The sequence below is a fragment of the Theropithecus gelada genome, unplaced genomic scaffold (assembly GCF_003255815.1).
Source record: "Theropithecus gelada isolate Dixy unplaced genomic scaffold, Tgel_1.0 HiC_scaffold_298, whole genome shotgun sequence".
Classification (NCBI taxonomy): domain Eukaryota; kingdom Metazoa; phylum Chordata; class Mammalia; order Primates; family Cercopithecidae; genus Theropithecus; species Theropithecus gelada.
The window spans coordinates 1-9,918 of NW_020259461.1; the positions used below are offsets into that span (position 1 = coordinate 1).

The 9,918-nt window shown below is 46.1% G+C and overlaps 1 pseudogene; it reads left to right on the forward strand.

The window, feature by feature from the left end:
* Window positions 1-1,450: 1,450 nt before the first annotated feature.
* LOC112617640 lies at window positions 1,451-9,804 on the forward strand (annotated as a pseudogene).
* Window positions 9,805-9,918: the final 114 nt, after the last annotated feature.

The following is a 9,918-nucleotide window of genomic DNA, read 5'->3' on the forward strand; positions in this document are numbered from 1 at the left end:
AACTTGTTTTTTAATGAACTTGTGGCCTATGAAGTATGGGGTTTATAGCATTATCTTTGTGTGGTTTCTAGATCTTTGGTCTGGAATTCATCCTTGGGTCTGAAGAGCTATGGCCCGTACTATTGGGCTTCACCATCCTTCCTGCTATCCTACAAAGTGCAACCCTTCCATGTTACCCTGAAAGTCCCAGATTTTTGCTCATTAACAGAAAAGAAGAGGAGAATGCTAAGCGGAGTATCTTTCACTCTTTAGTATACGAAGTATATGGTTGTGGTTTGTTTTAAGGATGAGGGTACTGGACCTATTTTCTGTGGTACCCTTTCCCTGACCATCAGAATCCAAGTGAAGATGGTTCTGATTACTCTTCCTTGTTTTTTCTTTTTTCGAGACAGAATCTCGCTCTGTTGCCCAGCCTGGAGTGCAGTGGTGCGATCTCGGCTCACTGCAACCTCCGCCTCCTGGGTTCTAAGCGATTCTCCTGTCTCAGCCTCTGGAGTAGGTGGGATTATAGGCGTGTGCCACCACCACCATGCCCAGCTAAATTTGTGCTTTTTTTTTTTTTTTTTTTTTTTTTTGGAGACGGAGTCTCCCTCTGTCGCCCAGGCTGGAGTGCAGTGGCACGCTCTCGGCTCACTGTAAGCTCTGCCTCCCAGGTTCACACCATTCTCCTGCCTCAGCCTCCTGAGTAGCGGGGATTACAGGTGCCCAGTAACATGCTTGGCTAATTTTTTGTATTTTTAGTAGAGATGAAGTTTCACCGTGTTAGCCAGGATGGTCTCAATCTCCTGACCTCGTGATCCACCCGCCTTGGCCTCCCAAAGTGGTGGCATTACAGGCATGACCCACCGCGCCTGGGCAACTTTTTTTTTTTTTTTTTTTTTGAGACACAGTCTTGCTCTGTCACCCAGGCTGCAGTGCAGTGGTGCAATCTCGGCTGACTGCAACCTCTGCCTCCCAGGTTCAAGTGATTCTCCTGCCTTAGCCTCCCAAGTAGCTGGGACTACAGGTGCGTGTGCCACCACGCCAGCTAATTTTTTTTTGTGTGCCACCACGCCAGCTAATTTTTATTAGAGATGGGGTTTCACCATGTTGACCAGGCTGGTCTCGAACTCCTCACCTTGTGATTCGCCTGCCTCGGCCTCCCAAAGTGATGGGATTACAGGTGTGAGCCACCATGCCTGGCCCATCTAATTTGTATTTTTATTAGAGATGGGGTTTCACCATGTTGGCCAGGCTGGTCTCGAACTCCTGACCTCAGGTGATCCACACGCCTTGGCCTCCCAAAGTGCTGGGATTACAGGCATGAGCCACTGCGCTGGGCTCTGATTACTCTTGAGTAAAATTTTCAGCCCCTAAAGAATGAGGTGAGAAGGCAGGTTCAGGAATGGATGCTATCGATCACCTCATCTCATGCGGCCCTTTCCTGGCTGCCTTACAGGAAGAATGAATTTGGGGCAGCACATTGTCTTTATCCTTTCCTCTTTCTTCTTTTCACCAGTCCTCCAGTGGTTGTGGGGCACCCAGGATGTATTTCAAGACATCCAGGAGATGAAAGATGAGAGTGTAAGGATGTCACAAGAAAAGCAAGTCACCGTGCTGGAGCTCTTTAGAGTGTCCAGCTACCGACAGCCCATCATCATTTCCATTGTGCTCCAGCTCTCTCAGCAGCTCTCTGGGATCAATGCTGTGAGTATGATACTTTAGGGTCAAAGGTGTCTTACAAAATTTCACTTAAAATGCCGGGCATGGTGGCAGTGTGCCTCTGTAGTCCCAGCTACTCAGGAGGCTGAGGCAGGAGAATCACTTGAACCCGGGAGGTGAAGATTGCAGTGAGCTGAGATTGCGCCACTGCACTCTAGCCTGGGTGACAGACTAGGAGTCTTCATCTAAAAAAAAAAAAAAAAAAAAAAAAAAGACAAAAATTAGCTGGGCGTGGTGGTGCGCTACTTGGGAGGCTGAGGCCGGACAATCGCTTGGACCTGGGAGGTGGAAGTTGCAGTGAGTGGAGATTGAGCCATTGCACTCCAGCCAGAGCAACCAGAGCAGAACTCCTTCTAGAAAGAAGAAAAGAAAGACAGAAAGAAAAGAAAGACAGAAAGAAAAGAAAGGCAGGAAGGAAGGAAGGAAGGAAAAGAAAGAAAGGAAAGAAAGAGAAGGAAGGAAGGAAAGAGAGAGAAGGAAGGAAGGAAGGAAAGAGAGAAAGAGAGAGAGGAAGGAAGGAAGGAAGGAAAGAAAGAAAGAAAGGAAGAAAGGGAAGAAAAGAAAGGAAAGGAAAGGAAAGGAAAGAAAAGAAAAGAAAAGAAAAGAAAAGAAAGAGCCTGGAAGGACACTGGCAACTTCAGACTGAGCTGACTTTACCAGTCTGTATGTGTTTACAACTAGAATAGGCAATGATTGTTTAAAGAGCTAGCATTTGGCAGGTAGCCCTTGTATTCCATGCAAATATCAGCTTCCTGCTATTGAGTGTGGGTTGCGGGAAGAGAGTACTCCTATGCCTTCTAGTCGATAGTGGATAAAATATGGATATGAAGAGCACCCTTGTGCTTCATCCCCTGAGGGTTTTCCATTAGTATTTGATCAATGAGATTAAATCATTTTGTAACAAAGCATTTTGCAAAACTTACTGTTTTGAGCATCAAAATGCTCAAAATTAGTAGAGATGGGGTTTCACCATCTTGGCCAGGCTGGTCTCCAACTCCTGATCCACCTGATCCAAGTTGGTTCTTGGCCTTTTCTCCTTCCTAGCACACCAGGATATTTGTATGTGAAGTGGAAGTGCTTCTTGTGAGGGATTAGAGGCTGTTTTATCAGAATGTACAAGGAGCCAGGTGTGGTGGCCGCTACTCAGAGGTTGAGGTGGGAATATCACTTATGTCCAGGAGTCAAGCCTGGGCAATATAGCATGACCCTGTCTTAAAAACAAAACAAACAAAAAAAAACTTGGGAGGAAATACACAGTAGTTAGAAAAAGCCTCCTAGGTGATTGGTGATTTTGATGAATCCCAGTCTCAAATTCCTCGTTTGGAAATGATAATGTAGGCCACACGTGTTACCGGAGAAAAATGTGCTCCCGAGACCTTCCAGAGCAGCAGAGCTGGGACTCAGCAAGTGAGGCAGCTACGTGCAAGTGTAGCCCTGAGAATGAGCACCTTTTTAAAGAATGTACCTTGCATTAATTCTGTGCCTATTACAAAAAAAAGAAAGAAAGAAAAAAAAAGAAAAAAAAAATTGTGCCTGAGGCAACTCCCTACCTGCCTCACAACAGTCCTGGCCCTGCAAAACAGGATTAGAAAAAAAATCACCTGTGGGAAATTACAGATGATCCATGAGCACTCTGAGAGACAGACTCCTCCCACTTCAGAGTATGGTGTGTGCTTGCTTGCTCTTTCTTTTCCTCCCTCCCTCCCTCCCTCCTTTCTTTCTCTTTCTTTTCTCTTTTCTTTTCTTTTCTTTTTTTCTTTTCTTTTCTTTCTCGCTCTGTCACCCAGGCTGGAGTGCAGTGGTGCAATCTTGGCTCACTGCAACCTCTGCCTCCCTGGTTCAAGTGATTCTCCTGCCTCAGCCTCCCGATTAGCTGGGACTACAGGCACATGCTACCACGCCCGGCTAATATTTTGTATTTTTAGTAGAGGCAGGGTTTTACCGTGTTAGCCAAGATGGTCTCTATCTCCTGACTTTGTGATCTGCCTGCCTTGGCCTCCTAAAGTGCTGGGATTACAGGTGTGAGCCACCACGCCTGGCTCTTTCTTTTTTTTTGAGAGGTAGTCTCGCTCTGTCACCCAGGCTAGAGAGCAGTAGCGCAATCTCAGCTCGTAGCAACCTCTGCCTCCCGGTTTCAGGGGATTCTCCTGCCTCAGCCTCTCAAGTAGCTGGAATTACAGGCAGCCGACACCACTCACAGCTAATTTTGTGTTTTTAGTAGAGATGGGGTTTCACCATGTTGGCCAGTCTGGTCTTGAACTCCTGGCCTCAAGTGATCCACCTACCTCAGCCTCCCAAAGTGCTGGGATTACAGGCATGAGCCACCATGCCCGGCCTGTACATTAATTATTGTTGGACTAAGGTGGCTCCCAATTTAGTCAATGAGCGGATTTTGCTTCACATATAATCATCACCTAAAGCTGGCTGCACCAGAATTATGGGGGATGGGATTCCTGAGTCGGCTGAATGGAAAGTCTCTGTGTAAAAGGGTTGGAAATTGTCTGTAAAAAAATAAATCTGGGCCTGGGGCGGTGGCTCATGCCTGTAATCCCAGTATTTGGGAGGCCGAGGTGGGCAGATCACCTGAAGTCAGGAGTTAGAGACCAGCCTGGCCAACATGGCAAAAGCCCGTCTCTACTAAAAATATAAAAATTAGCCGGGCGTGGTGGTACGCACCATCTAAAAATCAATCAGTCAATCAATCTGATGCATAGCAGGCTTGGAAATCACTTTTCCAGCCTACTTTTGTGCAAACGATGGTTTGTTTTTTGGTTTTTTTTTGAGACAGATCTCACTCTGTCACCCAGGCTAGAGTGTAGTGGCGCGATCTCAGCTCACTGCAACCTCCGCCTCCGGGGTTCAAGCAATTCTCCTGCCTCAGCCGTTTGAGTAGCTGGGATTATAGGCATGTGCCACCTCACCTGGCTAATTTTGTGTTTTTAGTAGAGACGAGGTTTTTCCAGGTTAGTCAGGTCTCTAACTCCTGACCTCAAGTGATCCGCCCGCCTATGCCTCCCAGAGTGCTGGGATTACAGACGTGAGACACCTCGCCTGGCCCAAGAAGTTTTATTGAGATGTGTACATGTACATTAGGTTTTTGATGTGTAGACATTATGATAAAGAGAATTGTCATAACTATTTATTGCTTGTTTAAACTGCTCAAGTAATTACTTTTGCACCAACCTAATATCTTTCCCCACAAGCTTGATGTCATCATAAAATATGTTGGGATTTTGTTTTGTTTTGTTTTGTTTTGAGACAGAGTCTTGCTATGTTGCCCAGGCTGGAGTGCAGTGGCTCGATCTCAGCTCACTGCAACCTCTGCCTCCCAGGTTCAAGCAATTCTCCTGTCTCAGCCTCCTGAGTGGCTGGGACTACAGGCACCTGCCACCATACCTGGCTAATTTTTGTATTTTTAGTAGAGATGGAGCTTCACCTTGTTGGTCAGGCTGGCCTTGAACTCCTGACATCAGATGATCCACTTGCCTCTGCCTCTCAATGTGCTGGGATTACAGTTGTGAGCAACTGCGCCTGGCCAATTATAATCTTGTTTTAGAAAATATAAATATACGTAGTTAGGCCGGGCGCGGTGGCTCACGCCTGTAATCCCTGCACTTTGGGAGGCCGAGGCGGGCGGATCACGAGGTCAGGAGATCGAGACCATCCTGGCTGACAAGGTGAAACCCCGTCTCTACTAAAATACAAAAAATTAGCCGGGCGCGGTGGCGGCGCCTGTAGTCCCAGCTACTCGGGAGGCTGAGGCAGGAGAATGGCGCGAACCCGGGAGGCGGAGCTTGCAGTGAGCCGAGATGGTGCCACTGCACTCCAGCCTGGGGGACAGAGTGAAGACTCCGCCTCAAAAAAAAAAAATATACGTAGTTTATATCTTACATCTTAGAGATTTAGAGAGTTATTTCTTGAGAAGGTAAATCCCAATGTAGAGGTCCATATTCATCAAAAAGACTAATAAATATTGCTATGGAGGCAAATACTCTGGGTGAAACAAACTGAAGCGAACCTGGGTAACCTAGATAATGTTCCCTTGTTAACTTGTGGTCTGAGTCCAATATTTTAATATTTCTTTTTTTTCTTTTCTTTTCTTTTTTTTTTTGAGACGGAGTTTCACTCTTATTGCCCAGGCTGGGGTGCACTGGTGCGATCTCGGCTCACCGCAACCTCCACCTCCTGGGTTCAATTGATTCTCCTGCCTCAGCCTCCCAAGTAGCTGGGATTACAGGCTTGCACAACCATGGCCTGCTAATGTTGTATTTTTAGTAGAGATGGGGTTTCTCCATGTTGTCAGGGTGCTCTTGAACTCCCAACTTAAGGTGATCTGCCCGCCTTGGCCTCCCAAAGTGCTGGGATTAGAAGCGTGAGCCACCGCACATGGCCAATTTTTCGTAGCTATGGTAGTTGTAGCAACCTTATTTTTTTTTCTTTTTTTTTTTTTTTTTGATACAGAGTCTTGCTCTATTGCCCAGGCTGGAGTGCAGTGGCACAATCTCAGTTCACTGCAACCTCCACCTCCCAGACTCAAGCGATTCTCCTACATCAGCATCCCAAGCAGCTGGGATTACAGGTACCCACCACCACACCCAGCTAATTTTTAAATTTTTATTAGAGACAGGATTTCACCATATTGGCTAGGCTGGTCTCGAACACCTCAGGTTATCCGCCCGCCTTGGCCTCCCAAAATGCTGGGGTTACAAGAATGAAACACTGTGCTCGGCCAGCAACCTTACATTTTAGCATGGTGCCTAGTAAATAACAAACATAGTAATTTATTTAATATATATTAAATTACAATAGTAGCTGGTATTATTTCATAAAACACTTCAAAAGGGCCTAGGCCTAGGAAATACAGTCCAACCTCTGCTTATTCAATGAGCAGGATAAGGTGATTCAATTAGTTCACTATCAAATTGAGACATCAATGTGCCTATCAATGTTTTGAGGGTTTGGGGAAGAGTCAATTAAACAAGCATTTAGCTGGGCGTGATGGCACATGCCTATAATCCCAGCAACTTGGGAGGCTGAGAGGCAGGAAGATCACTTGGGACCAAGAGTTTGAGAACAGTGTGGGCAACAGAGTGAGTTGCTATCTCAACTTATAAAAAAGAAACTAGTTAGTAGAATTATACCTTCATATAAGTTGGTGAAGTGGACATAAGCAAGAGTAAACGGAACAGTGGGAATAAGCATAGTTAGAAGGAACAATGGAAATTAGTAGCTAACATTGAGAACATTTAAAAAGAGAAAGGAGGGCGAGGTGCAGTGGCTCACACCTGTAATCCTAGCGCTTTGGGAGGCTGAGGTGGGCAGATCACGAGGTCAGGAGCTCAAGACCAACCCGGACAACATGGCGAAAGCCTGTCTCTGCTAAAAAAAAAACACAAAAATTGGCTGGGCATGGTGGCTCACACCTGTAATCCCAGCACTTTGGGAGGCTGAGTGGGGCGGATCACGAGATCAGGAGATCGAGACCATCCTGGCTAACACGGTGAAACCCTGTCTGTATTAAAAATACAAAAAATTAGCCAGGCCTGGTGGCACATGCCTGTAATCCCAGCTACTTGAGAGGCTGAGGCAGGAGAATCGCTTGAACCCGGGAGGCGGAGGTTGCAGTGGCCGAGATCACGCTGCTGCATTCCAGCCTGGGTGACAGAAAGAGACTCCATCTCAAAATAAAAAAAAGAAATACAAAAATTAGCCAGGCGTGGTGGCAGGAGCCTGTAATCCCAGCTACTCGGGAGGCTGAGGCAGGAGAATCGCTTGAACCCGGGAGATGGAGGTTGCAGTGAGCCAAAATCGTGCCACTGCACTCCAGCCTGGGTGACAGATTGAGAATCTGTCAAAAAAAAAAAAGAGAGAAAGGAGATAAGATTCAGAAGATAATTCATTTGCAGAAGGGATATTAGGATTGAACAAAAACCATAAGGACTTCTTACCTCCTGGGACCTTTAAGTATTTTTTAAATTTTATTTTATGGAGACAGAGTCTCGTTCTGTCTGGCCTCCCAAGAAGCTGGGACTACAGGTGTGCCCCATCATGCCTGGCTAATATTTGTATTTTTAGTAGAGACAGGGTTTCACCATATTGGCCAGGCTGATCTTGAACTCCTGATCTCAGGCGATCTGCTTGCCTCAGCCTCCCAAAGTGCTGGGATTATAGGCCTGCACAACCACGCTCAGCCTTAAGTATTTTTTGAGGGTTCTGTGTAACTGGTATGAAGTTTGTATCAAAGTTGCATGTTTTCTTTTCTACTAGGTGTTCTATTACTCAACAGGAATCTTCAAGGATGCAGGTGTTGAAGAGCCCATCTATGCCACCATCGGCGCGGGTGTGGTTAATACTGTCTTCACTGTAGTTTCTGTAAGTTGGATGGTTTGATAATTTTGGGGGGAGAAAAGAATCCTTGCTACAGATGTTCAAAGATGGATTGCACAGTTCCACCATTATTTAGTTACACCTTTTTTGTTGTTTATTTATTTTTATTTTTTTAAATTTTTTGAGACAGAGTCTTGCTCTGTTGCCCAGGCTAGAGTACAGTGGCACGATCTCAGCTCACTGCAACCTCCACCTCCTGGGTTCAAGTGATTCTCCTGCCTCAGCCTCCCCGAGTAGCTCGGACTACAGGCATGCGCCACCACGCCTAACTCATTTTTGTATTTTTAGTAGAGACAGGGTTTTGCTATGTTGGCCAGGCTGGTCTTGAACTCCTGACCTCTGGTGATCCGCCTGCCTTGGCCTCCCAAAGTGCTGGGATTACAGGTGTGAGCCACCACGCCCAGACTATTGTTTAATTTTCCTTTGGAAAAAAGAGATACATTCAATGCTGAATGTAGTCTTCACTCTTCAAGCAAATATGGGATGGATGGGAAAAGAGGAAGTATAGAAGGGACTATACAGTATGCTTTGAACTTGGAATTGGAGGAGAGATGTTTGGAAAAACTTTCAAACTGTTTTTCCTGTTTTTACACTAAAACAACAATAATAACAGAAGATTTCTGTGACTCCCAAAATATTTAAGGATTTGTCCCCATCACGTAAGCAATCAGTTCTGCAGTGGACACCATCTAGGTGTCCTGTGATTTAATTCTGACACTACCTGGAGATAGCATCGGATCTCACAGGTTGGTGGCACAGTTCCCAAGACTGCCCCCCACTCCTGATGCCCATCACAAGCTCCAGGTTGTTTACCTGTGCTTCTGACCCACCAGCTATAGATCGGGATTCCCACCACGCCCTCTTTGGGTTGGATTAATTGGCTACAGTGGCTCACAGAACTCAGGGAAAATGTTTCCTGGTTTGATTTAAAGGATATTTTAAAGCACGGAAATAAACAACCAGATGAAGAGATTCACAGGGCGAGGTCTGGAGGGACCCTGAGCGTGGGAGCCTCTGTCTCTGTGGAGTTGGGGTGCACTCCTAGCGCATAGATGATTTGTTGCTGACCTTCCTGTCAGCTTCCACGGGTTCAGATATCTGCAAGCTCCCCACACCCTGCCTTTGGGCCGTTTATGCAGACTTAATTGATTCTCCATGATTGAAGCATGGACAACTGTTCTGAAACGTGATTGGACAAAAAGGGAATGATCTGAACCCAGCCAGGCCTGTCTGTTTGGATTATTTTGGCCTCTCTTGTAGCGTTTCTTCCTCTAGGGGGCGGGGCAGGACCCTCTCTGAAATGAGGGTTTTATGACCCGCAGTCAGATTAGCATCCTGCCAAGTGGGAGGGCAGGAGAAAGTCAGAGAAGAATTCTATTTTCTGAGGCCTGCGGCATCCCAACATTATGACAAAAGACTCTACCAAGGGCTAGGGGGATTTTGAGCCAGGACCTGTGAATGGAACACAATATGTATGTATATAAAATCATAAATCACAGGAGGTGTATCCGTAACAAGTGTCCTGCTGTTGGTAAGGCAGATTTCAAGTAGCTCAGACACTGTTTTCATTCATGGAAAGGGAAACTGAAGTTTCATGTCATATTCTTCTTCCAGCTATTTCTGGTGGAAAGGGCAGGAAGAAGGACTCTGCATATGATAGGCCTTGGAGGGATGGCTGTTTGTTCCATGCTCATGACTGTTTCTTTGTTATTAAAGGTGAGTGCTCTTTGAGTGAAGAAAAGCGAGGGAGGGGGAAAGGAGAAGAGGTTACAGTTGACTTCTGTGACACAAGGGGTGGGTTGTTAAGGTTGCAGTTTGTCAACAAAGTCA